This window comes from Micropterus salmoides, unplaced genomic scaffold (assembly GCF_014851395.1).
Source record: "Micropterus salmoides isolate LMB-PRFRI ecotype aquatic unplaced genomic scaffold, ASM1485139v1 Ms_hic_scaffold_12, whole genome shotgun sequence".
In the NCBI taxonomy this organism is placed as follows: Eukaryota; Metazoa; Chordata; class Actinopteri; order Centrarchiformes; family Centrarchidae; genus Micropterus; species Micropterus salmoides.
Window position 1 is genome coordinate 23,206,630 of NW_024040263.1, and position 17,208 is coordinate 23,223,837.

General features: G+C 41.3%; 1 pseudogene; it reads right to left on the reverse strand.

Moving 5' to 3' along the window:
* Positions 1 to 17,208, reverse strand: part of LOC119899474 — an 84,124-nt pseudogene that overhangs the window by 49,248 nt on the left and 17,668 nt on the right.

Sequence of the window (17,208 nt, forward strand, 5' to 3'; positions counted from 1 at the left end):
CAGTGACATGCGCAATGACAATAAAGTTGAATCTTATTTAATCTAATCAAAATGTTGAACTTTTCCTTTAAAAGGGAAGACTGTGAGTATTATAGGTAGAAATACAGTAATAAAGGTTGATAATATGTAATGCAGAATTTACTGACGTTACATCACATTATGGGCATCGGCATCAGTAAATTAGGAATAAATTCAATAAAAACTGCACAGCTCATTTGCGAGGCACCATTTCTGTAGTAAAACATTTGTCCTAAAACACTAGAACTGAAAAGCCCAGACTCACAGTGGCAGGATCAGGGCTGTAGTTGTGGAGGATAGCTTTAATTTCCAGCTGCTCTCCACGGACAGCAGAGTACGGTAATCTGAGATCAAGGAAGAATTCTTTCCGGACAATAATCTCTAATGGATCGGCCACACAGATACCTTAAACACAAGAGGAAAAACAAACGTAAAGGAAAGAGGAGGAAGAGAGGATGGTGAAAGGACAGGTGAGGTAGAGAAACTAGGGTGTATAAAATCTAAATCTTTATTAACCAACTATATACCCAAAGAGAATCAGAATCAGTTTTAATGGCTAGGTATGTCTACACATGCAAGGAATTTGACTCTGGTCTTACATTGCTCTCATTGAACACACACATAATAAGCATAAGCAAAAAGAACTCAGCAAAAAAAAAAAAAACAGACACAGACTACAGCATATAGAACACACATACACACACCATAAACATAAACAACAACATATGTAGACAGCAAGACAAAAGTGTAGTGGGGCATAGTGCAAAGGATGCTGGAATAAATATTTTTGTTTGTAACTCCTGCCTGAGCTGTGGAAGACTGCTATGGACCACACGACCCTCCTTGGCTCAATTAGCCATAATCTTTCCTGTGCTAGTAGACAAGGTTATCCTTGTCATAATACAGTATCTGACACGGAATCATATTTTCTTATCGCTCTATGTGTATGTGTATCTATAATCCATTCAAGTGACAGATGTTGTTACAACTCCTCAATAGGACTGAATGATTCATCAAACAAATGTTTGAGTACTGTTTTCGAGATTAAAATGTAACACTGTAATCATCAATTATTGGAAAATTTTAGGCAGGCATTGGTATTTTGATGTTATTTGACAGGTGACAGTTCAGACAGACAATGTGGTGGCAGATAGACATATGGGCATATACAACAAAGGACAGGGACTGAATCAAAAACAGAAACATGGCAGTTGACCACAATTAACTTTAACCACAAGTCGTGCAGAGAAACACAATCCTCACCGTGAGTTCTTGACAAACTAATGCCAATGATCTGCCAGGTTGTGATTGAGTCTTGCAAAGGAACAGTTTTCACAGAAGATGTGGTGTCACTGAAACAAACAAAGTGTGACAATTCAAAATCCTAGAACTATTAATGAAGTCATTATCAGTGTATTTTTGTGTGTGTGTGTGTGTGTGTGTCTGTTACAGTTGACTCACCAGTTTTGTTGAGTGCAAGGAGGCAGTCTGATATCTAACCACAGCCAACTTTCAGGGAATTTGGTACGAGAAACAATTTCACTGCTGTCCATGTAACTGTAATCCTCCTCATCTAAAGGGTCATTAAAAGGTTACCAATTTAATTGTTTTCCAACTACCAGCATGGATAGTGACCACCCAGGGCTCCCGCCATCCTCTTGATTGACCCAGAAAATGTAAAAAATAAAATGCATATGTTTTGATTGTGATTTCTAAAAATTAAAATCACATGGCATGATAGCTTTTCACAATTTAGCATGTACCATCTACTGTCACCTGCTGCCACATAGCATACATACGCAATTAAAAAGTTTGTATCCTACAAAACACTTTGGAGAGAATTGTCATGCAGAAGTGGTTATTTGGTCATTTGAGCTATTATTCTTACCCAAGATGGCTCGTTTCCTCCTGCTGAGGGCAGGACACTTCAAATCTGGAAATGCAAAACAGACAAGCCCTTTCGGTTTTTCACAATTGCTTTGACAATCCTTTCAATACTTTGATCAATTCTTCTTTATTGTTTGTTAAGACATAAGACCTCGGGGGCTGTGATGTTGTTCCCCGAGTGTTGTTGGATAAACAACATGTAATGCAATTGTAGCCTAAAGGTGTTCTTCAATTTAACAGTAGCGTCACATAGGCCTTCCATCAATAATTTCTGTAATGTAACCAATTAATGTTTTCAGTAATTAAGTAAGTATGTAAAGTTTATTTAACATAGCACCCTCCACAGAGCAAGTCACAAGGTGCTTTACAATGATATAAAGTAGCAACAATAAAACTGTAAAGTAGTCAAGCAAACATACATAAGCATCAAACATTTTTAAACCATAAAAGTCATCAATCAATAAAATCAAGGCATTTGTGAACATTAAAGAGCATAACTATTCACATTTAAAAATTTACGATGAGACAAAGGCCTGCTTAAATAAAAAAGTCGTCAGCTGATTTGGAAACGCTTCAGCTCAGACCGCAGAGTGCAGGTGTCACGCTCTGCCGGTTGGCCATCCTTTGTGTTGCACTTTTGTGTTTAGTTAGTGTTATTTTGGTCTGTTGGGTTTTGGGGGTCTGCCTTGTCTTTCGTCTAGTGTTCGGTAACCCTTGTCATGTCTGTTACCCCAGTGATCCCTCTGCATGTCTCTCTCTCTCTCCCTACCTGTGCCTCGTTAGCCTCATGTCTTTCACCTGTGTTGCTTCCGCCCTGCTCGTTAGTCCCTGTGTGTATATATACCTGGTGTTTCTGTCTTGTCTTTGTCTGGTCATTGTTCATGTTACCCCCCAGTCTGTCGTGCGTGTACGCTCTGCCTGTAACCAGCCTTGCTTGTCTTGTCTCTCTGTACTTTTAGATTATGGATTTCTGTTATTCAGCCACTCACCTGTAAGTGTGCTCCCTTTTGGTTATATTAAAACCCTTTGTTGAACTATACCTGCTCCGCTCTGTGTCCTGCATTTGGGTCCTCCAACCTGCCTCCACACCACGATCGTGACAGCAGGTCTGACTGAAGAGCATACCACAGTGTTGGTGCCACTTGGAATGCACAGTCACCTCTAGTTTTGAGACGTGTACACGGAACAGCTGGTAGGCCTTAGTCTGAGGGTCTTAGTGGTGATCCTAGTGGTAGTATATGGGTGCAGCAGGTCAGAGATGTACCCGGGTGCCTAACCACGCAGCGCTCTATATGTTAAAACGAGCTTTAAATTGAATCCTGAGCTTGACAGGGAGCCAATGTAATGAGGACAGGATGGGTTCAGTAGAGTAGGCAACATTTTCACTGAATAACTTAACATTTTTACTCAAGTACTTACTTTCACTTGAGTAAAATATTCCAGTACTAATGCCTATGATAGCTGCTAGACTCAGATACAGAAAGGAAGCATGAATCTGAATGGCAAACCAGTAACTAGCAAAATGACACTGCATTCAAAATACTATAAACAAAATTAACACTTTTTCATAGTAGTACATTTTTGGATATAGTATGTACACACTCTTTGTGCATACTATATCTTTTGTCTTTCATAGGCTGATGTGTACTTTTCCATACACTGTTCCAGAGTGAAAGTAATCTGCTGAGAAAGTTTGAAAAGTACACTGTAAACACCAGTGCAATTTTCAAACAAAAAATATTTATTCTGCAAAACATAACTGTTGTAACAGTAGCACAGTGTTGTTTACAATAGCATACCTTTGTCATTACTGAAAGTTCGAAATACGGACGGTGCTGTAAAGCGACTCATGTTGGTTTGTTAATATTATTAACAGCCACAAAAAGAAATGAAGTACTTCATGATGTCTCATACTCCTGTAATACATTATTTTACTGTACTGTAATCGTACTTTTTGTTACATCTTGGGAGGGTTGGCTCATCTGGACTAACATACAAAGTAAATGAAGAACATCTTAAAAACTATCACATCTAGTGCATCAAGTATGACCACTGACAGATAACAGGACAATGTAAGCCTCACTGTTTCTGCACCACAGTCAATTATAAACCACATAATACAGGAACTACAAATGCATTGGCTGGTGAAAATCAAGGCTCGTCTCACAAGCATGCCAATCTTACCAAAATGTCTTTTTTAATTTTTTAAAATACAACAGAAACACAAAATAGTACTGACAGCCATAATTTCAGCTTGTGGTAAAATTTAGGCATTTAGCATCTGAAAGTACAAATTACACATTTGTGTGCACAGTGGGGAAGCATTATCCAAAATGCATTTTTTTTAATGCAAATTCAGAGCGCTGGAGAATAAACCAATGCAACTAACCTTACATGATTTTTCTACCAGGGCAGTAAAAGTTTAGCTGGCTGATGCTTCCATGCTATAAGCTAACGTTACGGTTTTATTGCCAATTAACATTACTGATCAGCTGATTGTCTCACTAACATAACCGGCAAAGCCAAACCACAGGCTGGAGAATAAGTAGGCGACATGAAATTAATGCAGCTACATATTTCACACCACTGACAGGGAAAACACCTCACGTCTCTCTGTGATTATGGCCAGCTTAAAGCTAAAGTTATCAAACAACAGCTTTCATTTGCATCGCTAAAGTCTGACAAACTTTACAAAGTTAATTACCTGTCCACAGCAGAAAACAGACAACTTCAGCACCACTTTGAAAACATCTGTCCCACATTATAGCCTTCCTTCTGGGAAAATCCACAACATCTGTGATTTCTGCCGTCAGCTGTTTGTAGCCTATCTGTCCCGACTCCTCTGGCTGAGAGGGGGTTGTAGCCAATTCTGTGGTCTGGTCGCTGCCACACCGACCACTGGTCGCTGCCACTAGGGGCGCTAAAGATAGTGGTTGCTGCCTTGCTGCCAGGCTGCCACACCGACCACTGGTCGCTACCACAGCCTCTATATTATGCCTATATTATGCCTATAACTTACACTGCTCCCACCGACGCCTGGACCCAGCCACGTGGGCCCGCCAGCAGTAACAAAGGACGACCAAACCTTTAACCCGAGCCAGGGTTGAAAAGCCTCCCACTGCAAGTTTTCTGCAATAAGCCGACCAAGACAGACCTCCGGAGCAATTCCCTGGCAGAGAAAGCGACCGGCCGATGGCTTTAAGCTGTCCTAACCGAGAACGCACGGAACTCCGCCAGCGTGAGGCCGCCGACCAGCAACCCAGCTGGGAGAAACGACAAGCAGTAAGACTAAAACCCTGCATTCTGTGATCAGTGATGTCCAATAGTTTGTTAATCGATTATCTTTAACCCTTAAAACTCATAGCCAAATTTTACTGAGTTACTATCAAAGCTTGCATTCATTAGCTGCCCATATGAATCAATGTCTCCCCACACGAGAACCCAATTTACAATAGAACTCAACATTGAATCTCCGGTGGTGCCCTATTTCGAGGAATTATTACAGTAATATTTCAGAAATATTAATTCATAAGTTTATTAAAAATCATAAGTAGACTCTCTAATCCTGACTCTAGACAGAACACGTGCTGCTGCATTCTGAATCAGCTGGAGAGGCTTTAGAGACTTAATTGTGCTGCCAGAATTACAATAGTCATGAATGCGTGGACCAATGCGTGGATTTTCCTGATTTTAGCAATGTTACATAAATGAAAATAGGCCGTTCTTGAAATTTGCCTAACATGCAGGTTGAAGGACATTTCCTGATCGAAAATAACTCCCAGGTTCCTCACGGTGGTACTTGGGGCCACAGGAATGCCATCCATAGTAGCAATGTCGTTGGACAAGGAAGGTGTTTGGGCCAAGTAAAATAACTTCAGTTTTGTCTGAGTTTGGCATGAGGAAATCACTGATGTGAGTCATCCGTCCTGATTGCTAAATATAGCTGAGTATCGTCAGCATAGCAATGAAAATTTACGTTGGTTTCTTATAATTCTACCGAGAGAAGGCATATATAGGGTAAAAAGGATTGTTCCGAGTACCGAACCACATATACAAATTGGGACCAACCGCATAAATAGGACATAATCCAATTGAAGGCCGATACTTTGATGCAAATAAGATTTTCCAGTCTCTGTAGTAGTATATGGTGGTCGATGGTATCGAAAGCAACGCTCAAATCTAGCAAGACAAATGCAGAGACAAGTCCTTTGTCCGATGCAATCAGTATATCAACTTTGACCAGTGCTGTCTCAGTGCTATGATGTCTTCTGACCGAAAAGCCTCGAACAAGCTGTTTCTATGAAGATAGTCACAAAGTTGACTAGCAACTGCTTTCTCCAGGATTTTGGATTGAAAAGGAAGATTAGATATCGGTCTATAGTTATTTAAAACCTCTGGGTCCAGAGTGGGCTTTTTAAGAAGAGGTTTTATTACAGCTGTCCTGTAGGATTGTGGTACATGGCCTGTTTGTAAAGAGAAATTTATCATGTATAATAAGGTAGAGCTAACTGAGGGTAGAACCTCTTTAAGAAGCCTAGTAGGGATGGGGTCAAGGAGGCAGGTTGAGGCTTTTGACGAGTAAATCACTGAAGTTAATTGTTGAAGATCAATGGGAGCAAAACAATCCAGGTACACATCAGGTTCCACAGATGTCTCCAAAGGTGATAAATGAGAAGATAAATTAATACTGGTTAAGGGCAGTAGCTGATGAATTTTGTCTCTGATGATTTGAGTTCTCTCTAAAGAAGCTCATAAAATCATTTCTGCTTATGCTAGCAGGGATACAAGGCTCAATGGAGGTGTGACTCCCTGTTAGCCTGGCTACTGTGCTGAAGAGAAACCTGGGGTTGTCCTTGTTCTCCTCAATTAATGATGAAAAGTAAGCTACTCTTGCTGCACGGAGGGCTCTTCTGTTAGTTTTGAGACTTTCCTGCCATGTTAAGTGTAATTCTTCTTGGCTAGTGGAACGCCATTTCTAGCCTCCGTGATATAAGCTTCAGTTTACAGGTTTGCGAGTTATACCAAGGTGCTTGTTTTCAACAAAATCAAGTTTGGAGGGACTCATGTTAGTAAAGGAGTTCTCTGTCATAGAGAGAGCTGGTGTGGAGTTAAGTGTTGATGGAATCATTTCCTTGAATTTGGCCACAGCGTCCTCCGATAGACATCTAGTGTAAGAATATTTGACTAAGGCATGTAGTCTAGTAGCAAAACTCAAAGGTTATCAAAAAGTGGTCACACAGAACAGGATTTTGTGGAAAAACTGTTAAATGTTCAATGTCAATGCCATATAACAATATAAGATCAAGGGTGTGGTTAAAATGGTGAGTGGGTTTGTGAATCTGATTAAAACCAACTGAATCTAGTAATGATAAAAATGCAGTACTAAGGCTGTCATTATCCACATCCACGTGAATATTAAAATCACCAACAATAACTGCTTTATCTGATTGAAGAACTAGACATGATAAAAACTCTGCAAATTCAAGCAGAAATTCAGAATATGGACCGGGTGCGCGATACACTATGACAAATAAAATTGGCTATAGAGTTTTCCAGGTAGGATGTGAAAGAGTAAGCAGAAGACTTTCAAATGATTTAAAATTTTGTTTAGGTTTAGGATTGATCAACAGGCTTGTGTGAAAGATGCAGCAACTCCACCACCTCGTCCAGTACCTCGAGGAACATGAGTTAGAGGAGTAGATTCATTAAGGCTAACATATTCATCATCATACAACCAAGTTTCTGTAAGACAAAATAGATCTATAAAATATTCTGATATTATTTCATTTAACAGTACTGCTTTGGAAGCAAGGAATCTTATGTTCAAAAGTCCACACTTGACTCTCCTATAGCTTTGTACTGCTGCAGTGCAGGTGTTAATCCTAATGAAGTTCCCAAGCACAGCTCCTCCTCTATTCAGTCTGGTTTTATTCACCCCATATGGTCTGGGGACAGTCACCGTCACCATGGGCCTCTGGTTGGGATGAGTGTGACTGCTGAATGTGTCTTTTGAGGTAAGGGACGGGAGGCCAGCAGGGGGGGCCAGTGATAGATGGAGTACTTATCTCTGCGGCTGCTGGGGAAGAGAGAGAGCAAGCATGCAGGGAGGGGTGTGAGGTGTAAACAGTCAATCACGTGGAGCGCACTGCACAGTGTGCTGGATGTTAGCAGCCAACATGTGGCTTCCTTCTCTGTTGGGGTGGATCCCATCAGCCCTGAAGTAGGACAAACGGTTCCAGAACAAGTTAAAATTGATAAAACTGTGGATTCGGCAGGCCGACTGGAGCCATTCGTTGAGGGAGAAGAGTCGTGACAATCGTTCCGCCCCGCGATTCAGAGTGGGGATGACACCAGAAATGAAAACGGACTTTCCACAACTCTTCAAAAGACTAAAAAGTCTTAAAAAATCCTTTTTTGCCATTTCAGACGCACCACAAACGACATTATTTGTCCCAACATGCAAGACCACCCGGCGAATGGAAACAGAGTGAGGATAAAATTTCTGGGAGTTTATCTAGAATGTCCAGGACTGTGACTCCAGGAAAGCAACGCGTATCTGCATTAAAGAATCTGATGTTCCGGATAATAGAGTCTCCGACTATCAATGTGTTTTGTGAGAAGAGGGGATGAAGAGGTGATCCAGGCCGACTGCATCATGTGCCGGAGGCGACGATGCGGCAATGGCGGTGGTATCAGACCTGGCAGAGCAGTGCCCCTCAGGCTCCGGGTGGGACCGCCTCCCTTAGAACTCTACGGCGGGCCAAGGAGGTCGCAGCCACCAAGGCCGCAAAGCGATTGGAGAGGCACAGGGGGGGGGAGAGGCAGACCCGTCTGAGGCTTTCCCACGGCCTCGGGCCACCACCTCAGTCCAGAGTGCCCCATTCGGCGTTGAGCGGGATGGCTGACAACAAGAGGAGGGATCCCAAAGCACTGTATCTTGGAGTGTGTTTTGTGAGGCTAGCTGTCCGGTCTGCTCGGCCAGGAAGAAGCCCGAGAGCATCGAGTCCTTATTTGTCAGTTCATCAGCAAGCCTTTGAACGTCATCCTCAAGGTCAGCAATTCTCTTATATTGTTTTTCCATTGTCAGCACATGGCTCACAGGCCATTATAGCTTAGCCCCAAGGCTAAAAACAATGTTAAAAACAAGCCGGGTTAGCTTCAGTAGTTAGTGCTTGGTGGCATATCAGCAGTAGGTATTTAAGAACGTCTTTATCTACTAAGTGGGGCATTAGATCTTAAAGTGTAGTTTAAACACATTAATACACAGTTTGTAATTTCATGTAAAATCTCTTAAACAAATCTCACGCTATATTGTTGTAAACTGAGCTGCTGGCTGAAACACCTCCTGAGTTCTGCTGAAGGTGGCAGAGGGTCAGGACTGCTATCAACAGTCTGGATGAGTTTACTGATGCTATGACATTCTACATCAGTTTCTGTGAGGATAGCTGTATACCAGCACAGACCAAGGATAGTTGTAACAGTGACAAACCCTGGTTACAGCCAAACTCAGACAGCTAAGGTTGGAACCAGTAAACATGGCCCTTCACTTCATCCTCCAGCACCTGGACTCCCCAGGAACCTACGCCAAGATCCTGTTTGTGGATTTCAGCTCTGTTCAACATCATTATCCTGGTCCTGCTGCAGGACAAGCTCTCTTAGCTAAACGTGCCTGACTCCACCTGCAGGTGGATCACTGACTTCCTGACGGACAGGAAGCAGCACATGAAGATAGGAAAACATGTCTCTGATTTGAGGACTATCAGCACTGGTTCCCCTCAAGGCTGCATTCTTTCCCCCCTTCTCTTCTCCCTGTACACCAACAGCTGCACCTCCAGTCTCCAGTCCGTTAAGCTCATAAAGTTTGGGGATGACATCACCCTCGCTGAGCTCATCTCTGGCGGGAGATTGACCATCTGGTGACTTGTTGCAGCCAGAACAGTCTGCAGCTCAATGCTCAGAAGACAGTGGAGATGGTCACGGACTTCAGAAAGAGCCCAGCCCCACCCTCCCCTCTCAAGTAGGAGCTGAACATAATCTCCATCACCAAGGCCCAGCAGAGGATGTACTTCCTGCGCCAGTTGAAGAAGTTCAGCCTGCCAAAGTCAATGATGGTGCACTGCTACATCGCCATCATTAAGTCCATCCTCACCTCCTCCATCACCATCTGGTACGCTGCTGCCACTGCCAGGATAAAAGGCAGGCTGCAGCATATCATTCGCTCTGTAGAGAAGGTGATTGGCTGAAATCTTCCATCTCTTCAAGATCTGTACACTACATTGCAATACTTCTCATTTTAATATTTAAAGAGGAGTATCTATGGTTGAGTGTTTGCGTGTCTGACAGATGACTTGGACTACGCAAAATGCAAAAAAAAAATCAGCCTTACAGATGACTAAAGAGCATTCAGTTGTGTGTTTGCCACTTGATTGCCCTTACATTGCTCAGAGATGCTAAAAAAATAAATCAGATGAACTGTAAACTCAAACATAACTGTACAGAATGAAACTAGTAAAAGGAGGAAAGTGTGGAGAGTGAAGTAGTATTACCTTGTCTGTAGGGAGTCCAGGAAGCACTGGACTCGAACAACAGCCCAGCATCATAGAACACACTCATACCATCCTTCCCTCCACCCGGTGTGCAGCCTGTATCGTACTTCTCTACAATGTCCCACACCTGAGCAAAGTGTAAGTCATACACAAACAGAAATACAACCAGACAAGACAAAGGCTGTGTTCAGACCGCAGTCCCAAGTGACCCAAATTTAATATTTTTGCTCATATGTGACCCAGATCTGATCTTTTTATAACAGTGTGAACAGCCCAAGCCACATATAATCTGGAACATTCAGATCGGAATTGAGAGCAGCTGTTGTTACACTTCTGCTTTAGATGGAGCTGCGGTGAACGAAAAACCTTCATAAAAGCCATAATTAAACATGTGGCTCTGTTTCTCCTCTACCTTGCTATCATCTGCTCACAAATTCCCTTTCTTACACCTGAAATCCACTGGAACGCGAGCTCTCTTCTGAGTTACGTTCACACAGTGGAGAGAGAGAGAGAGAGAGAGAGAGTTGTGGGGTACATGTGTTGTACAGTGCCAGAAACCGTAATGAAGGACAGAAAGTTGTGAACACTTGTCATAATTCGGGTGAAATGTGAACTAAGAGGACTATGAAATATGGAAGTCTCCAGTGAAAATTGTGACGGTTAGCAAGTATGAGCTAACCGGAGCTAACCTCTGTGTCTCCTTGTTTACTTCTGTATGACAGCGTACTGCGTGTGACGTCATGTTATTCTTCTGCGCATGCGGGTCACTATGGTCAATTCACACTGGAGTCTGATATCGTCCACATTTAAGCAATAAGGTGAACTCTCAAACAAAAAAATCAGATGTGGGGAAAAATCTGAATCGATCATTAAGGCCTTATAAAGGCCCTATCCAGCCAGAAGACTTAATCAACATTGTTTAATCAGTCAACACACGTATATTAACTTTTGTTTTAAAAATGTTAAGAGAAAGAAAGGATAAAGAAATCGCCTTTTTCTGGGTGAGTCGGTGCTTGTTATTTAGGACGTAGACACCTTTGTCAACTGCCACCAGTCCCACTGTGGCTCCTGGATCTCCAGTGACCTTCAGACCAAACATCCTGCGAGGCTCATAGGATGGAGCAGGTCTGACTGTTTCTAACTTCAACTTAAGGAGAACAGAAGAGCAGATTTGTAAAGCATTTACATTATTATTCATATTTCTATATGTGCTTTGAATTTTATCAGTTTGTGTGTGGCTGTCTAAATTGTCCACTCTACTACATCAGTGTTGTTTGTCTCACCGAGCCCATGCAGGAGTCCTTGACATCCACCCAAACAGAGTCTGATACCACTTCATTATCATTTGTATGGTAGTAGGCTATGATGCGGAACGATGGCAGCATTTCTTTGGAAATGTGAACCATCAGGGCAACCAGTACTTGGCCTCTTATCCTGTAGCGGCCACTTTCTACCAGCTGACCTCTGCTCAGGATCTAGGGACACAGATTTGAACACGAGCACTTATCCGACATGAGTTTAAATACTATACAGGTTGTGGGACACAACAAAAAGAGTCATATACTTTATGTGCACGTGTACAGCTGTAAAACCTCTCTCACCAGGTATGTGATGTCATGGTCTTGATTTGCCTGCCTGTTGAGGTTGAGGTTGAGGTTGATTTTCAGGTTTTCTCCTACTTTAAGTTCAGCTGTATCCACACCTGAAAACAATGACATATTGTGATGAGTGCTCGACACTGAAAAGATCTAGTACATGGTACATACTATTTCACTTCTACCCCCATCATCACCTTTATTTTACCATCTGGTATTATTTCAGGATGTTCCTCACCTATGTGGATATAGTTGTTGCCTTTGGTGGTATATGGGAGAGCTGTCATGGTGGCTGTTGCTTGCCTTTCAGGTGAAATACTAGGATTACTGGTCTTTGCCTGCAATAAAAGACACACACAAGTAAGCATACACAGTTAAAGAGGTCATACTGTGCTTTTTGCCTTTTTCCCTTTCCTTTAGTGTGTTATCTCTCTTTTTTTGTGCATGTAATCAGTTTGCAAAGTGAAAAAGCCCAAAGTCCAGCCCAAAGGGAGTTACCATCTCCCACAGAAAACACTGCTGTGAACTGCCTGAAAACAGCTTGTTTGTAGTCCAGCTTTTTTCGTTACAGTGTTACATCACATGGTAACACGTGTCATATGGACCCGCCCTACTCTGCTTCTGATTGGCTAGTAGTCTACTAGGTACTGCCAAGGGGGTAAGCCACAGTTGGAACAGTGAAGCCGACCAAAGCCTGCATGGAGGGAAAACCCTCAAACCCTGTGACATCCCGTCGCACATGAGAGATGTAACCGTATTGCTTAGGTTATAAACGCTCTGTGAATCAAAAAAAAATATTTGGCCATCAGTTAGTTGGTGTTTTGCAGATGAGCCTTATAGGTGGGCTGATTAAACAGTGACGCACGGCAAGATACTTTTTGTTGGCGCAGCTATGCAGCTACCAGACAGTGTTTCTGCCGTTGCTCTACGTCATTAAACCATGCTGTGCGATAATGCGCAGTAGATGCTGGTGCCAACAGGAAGTAGCCCTGTAGTAGTATTTGTTTTGGTCCAAAACTGGCTTCACTGTTCTCCATTCAAATCTGCGGGGTGGCTTTGTCCATTAATATACTGTCTATGAGTATTGTGCATGTGCAACTCCCAACAAAGATCTTGTAGAATTGAGATGCATCACTCCATAGCTAAAATGGAGTGTTCAACACACCGGGTGAAAAGAGGAGCTGCAGCAATGTGCAGTATGATAAAAAAATATGGTTTACATGGTTTCATTTTCTTGAAAATGAAACCATGTAACCTGTTCAGGTACAACCCCTAAATAAAAATAAGAACCTGAAAATGAATTAATTAAAATTATGATACATGAAAAGTCTCAAGTCTATCTCTTACTCAGAGCCGGCCTAGCCACTAAGCAATCATTGCGGTGGCATAGGGCCCCGTGGCCAGCAGAGGGCCCCCTATAGTCACTGCTTGCTAGTGGTGGAAAAAAATCACTTAAAAAAGAAACATAAAATAATAAAAATAAAATAAAAGACAGCTCTTTATATTACGCACCATAATAAGCATAGTAGTTATTTAATTTAGTTATATAGACTACTTTGGAAAATCAGCTGTGACCTGTGACTCCTAACCCTGACTGACCCTGTGACATCACCAACATCACACGCTATGTTGGGTCTGTCAGGCTTTATGTCTGACAAGAGAAGATCATATTTGTCTGGACATGTAAAAAGACAACAGAAGAGAGGATGCATTTTATATTTCTAATCTGCACTCAAGGTCTTATATTAGCCTTAGTTAGCCGCGTTGGTATTAACAATGCTAACACTATAGCTTGCTACCATGCTAACCGCGATTAGCATCACAATTTTTACAAACTTTATAATCGTAGTATAGTATTAATATATGTATAATATTGTTAAATCTATAGACATGTATAGATGATGTCCTGTTCTTTCATATATCAAATCTGTCAGGTAGGGAGTGTGTAGTAGCTGTTTTAAAGGACTGATTGTCGAGCGACATCATGGAGCTCCTCCAAAGCTGCCAGTGTTGATAAGACATCTTATCTAAAGTCACTTTTTAAAAGGAGACAACATCAAACTCTGGCAGATTGTCTTGCATTATAAGATCCTCCACATCTAATAACACAAGTCAGTCATTTCAGTTCAGTCAATTTATTAAAGAGGTAGTATTATGCTAATTTTCAGGTTCAAAATCTTAATTAGGGGTTGTACCAGAACAGGTTTACATGGTTTAATTTTCAAAAAACGCCATATTTTTGTAATTGCTGCAGCTCCTCTTTTCACCCTGTATGACAACATATATTACACAATGGAAACCCAAACAAAGGCGAGTTGAGCCAAAGGGCCTCTGCTCAGACTAACTTGGTTTGAGCGCGTGCCTGACCCCCGCTAGCTGCTTGGCAAGCTTTATGACGCGTTTTCATTGTGACGTCACAAGTAAAAGAAGTGAAGGGCTGGACTACAAACGAGCGGTGCTTTCTGTGGGAGATGGTAACTCCCTTTGGGCTGGACTCTGGGCTTTTTCACTTTGCAAACTGATTACATGCACAAAAAAGATATATAACTCAATAAAGGAGAGGGAAAAAGCCAAAAAGCATAATACCACCACTTTATATTTATTTATTATTTCATAGCATGTCTATCAGCCTCCACCTCTAACTCCACCATCATTGGTATCATCCAAGAAGCTGACCATGTTGGTAAGTTTAGGCCTACAACAATGACTAAACAATTAATCACCTCTAGGAACACTCAGTGTATGAACATATCAACTTACTAAAATTACAAATTTTCTTTGTTAATCTTCCTCAAAGGTCTAACTGTACCTGTTGAAGTGGAGAGCAGTACCATAGTGCTTACTACCACACCGGTCTTTCCAGCTTCTACTGCTCCAGTGGATCCAGCTGACTGGCCATCAGTCCTTAATGACCAGTTACACGTTGATGTGATGAGATATTTTTACTTGATTTTTGACACTCAGACAGTAAAAGTCTTTTCTATCATTACATGTTTAGATCACTCATAAAGAAGCTGGTTGAGAAAAGTGATGCTATCAATTGTTTTGTAGTTTTGTCTCTTTATCTCTAAAGATTTAAGCTTTGGTCTTAATCAATTTACAAATCTTTTAATCAGAACTAAGTTCATCAGTGTCTACTGGCTCTTGAACTGCCATTAAGCTCAGTAGCACTGGTGGTATCGTATGTTTCCCGTTTGACATCAAACATAGTAGATATAATAATATAGAGTCTAGTTATTGTTTTTCATCCGAATCAGCTTTACTGTCAAACAGTAACAGGTAAGGCTTTTATGTTTTGTGCTAAACAAACGTGACAGGGTTAAGAATATTAGAAAGATTTGGCGGGTCTTATTTAAAAACAAGAGATGTGTTTTCTGTGTCATATATAGTGACAACACCCGACAGTCAGAGGGGCCTCCAACTAAATTTTGATTAGAGCCCCCGAAGATCTAGGGCCAGCTCTGCTTTTACTATCATTGCCTTGCCTTTCACAGCTTAGCCTACTGATAAATCACTTAACGTAACAAAAACATCAAAATTATGATCATATAGTAGCTGGCCATGGTACAAAAGCTGGTCATCATTGCCAAATGTAGAGTTTTTAAGTCTGCATTTGGCATGCTACATGTTTCATTTCAGTGCTGGAATAAATGTTTCAATTTAACTGCGTATGGTAAAACTCAAAATAACAACTCAACTAGATTTTACTTGATTTACCACTACAATATAAAAATGCTAAATGTCAGTTTCCATTAGCTAAACGGACCGCAATTCAAAAAGGGTTAAATATTTCAGAGACTTACAGTGATTATCAGTCTGTCATTCCTTGCTTCTGTATTGATGGTAAGCCTTGCCATGCCATTGGCTGCGGTGGAGCCCCGCACTTGACCTGGATTGACCACCACTTCAACACCTTGTGCCGGAGATTCATCGGGATTCACAACTTCAACCTGCCATCAGAAACACAATTGATCAGAAAACATCTGTTTTAATAAAACACTTTTTATTAAGGTCAAATGAATACTATTAGATTTGTTCTGGAAACTGCACTAAGTATTTTATATATATATAAAATCCCCCTCTCACCCCTTGCGGGGTGGTATGTGTCATCCTCAAGCACGTATACATTACCAGAGGCCTGGGAGTTTGCGGAGCCAGGACGACAGGTCAGCCAGGAGATGTCATCATCATCCCCACAATCAGAGATTGGGTCCCAAGCCCCAATAACAACAAGCCCTTATGGCACAGAATCACTCAACATAAGGGCGACTGACTACGATTGAAGATCATAACTAAGCTGGACCCCCAAGTACAATGACCAAGATTGCCAAGGCAAGTGTCAAAGTACATAGTATATAGATAGATAGATATATAGATAAATAGATATAGAGGTGTATAGATGTATGTAATAAATTGAATTTATCTTTTTCTCTGGAATCTCATTTTAATCGAGGTTATACTGGTATCTGTTTTCAAAGAAACTGTAGTGAAATGTTTTCTGTAAGTGATTTTATTAACTAAATACTTCTTCTATCAATTCATTTAAATCTAAAGAAGTACTTTACCGCAACATCAAAGGACATTCCTGGTTTGAAATATTTGGGAGTTCTCTTGAAGTGGATGGTGTAAGGTGATGTGACAATCTGGATATTTCTCAACTCGGCCTCCACCATTTCACCACCTGCGAGTTGACACAGAAGCACAAATGCATTCTCACAAACTGATTACAAGAGCCTTTTTTATTCACTTTTTCTTGATTAACTGATACAAAAAAACCACATCCTGATGTGACTTCTTTATATTTTTTTTACCTGTCGTTTTTGTTTGGGAAAATTTAGGCACTAATAATACCGATAGTTACTTTGCCCCTTTAAGCTGCTGAATAAGAATCACACCTGATCAAACATACAGAACAGACACAAACACACAGTCTCTCTTTCTTACCGCTCTCCGTCAGCACATTGACAGCTACAAATATGGAGCTCCCCACCAGCTTTGTGATGTCTGAGAAGGTCCGTGTGATGTGCTCTCTCCTCAGTGTGGCCACTCCGTTACCTCTCTCGATCTAATGTGACATAATAAAAATGTGTCTTGACATACAGTCAGTGAACAGTTGGAGGTTTATTATTATATCAGCCTGGCTTTATTCTTAACATGCTAAA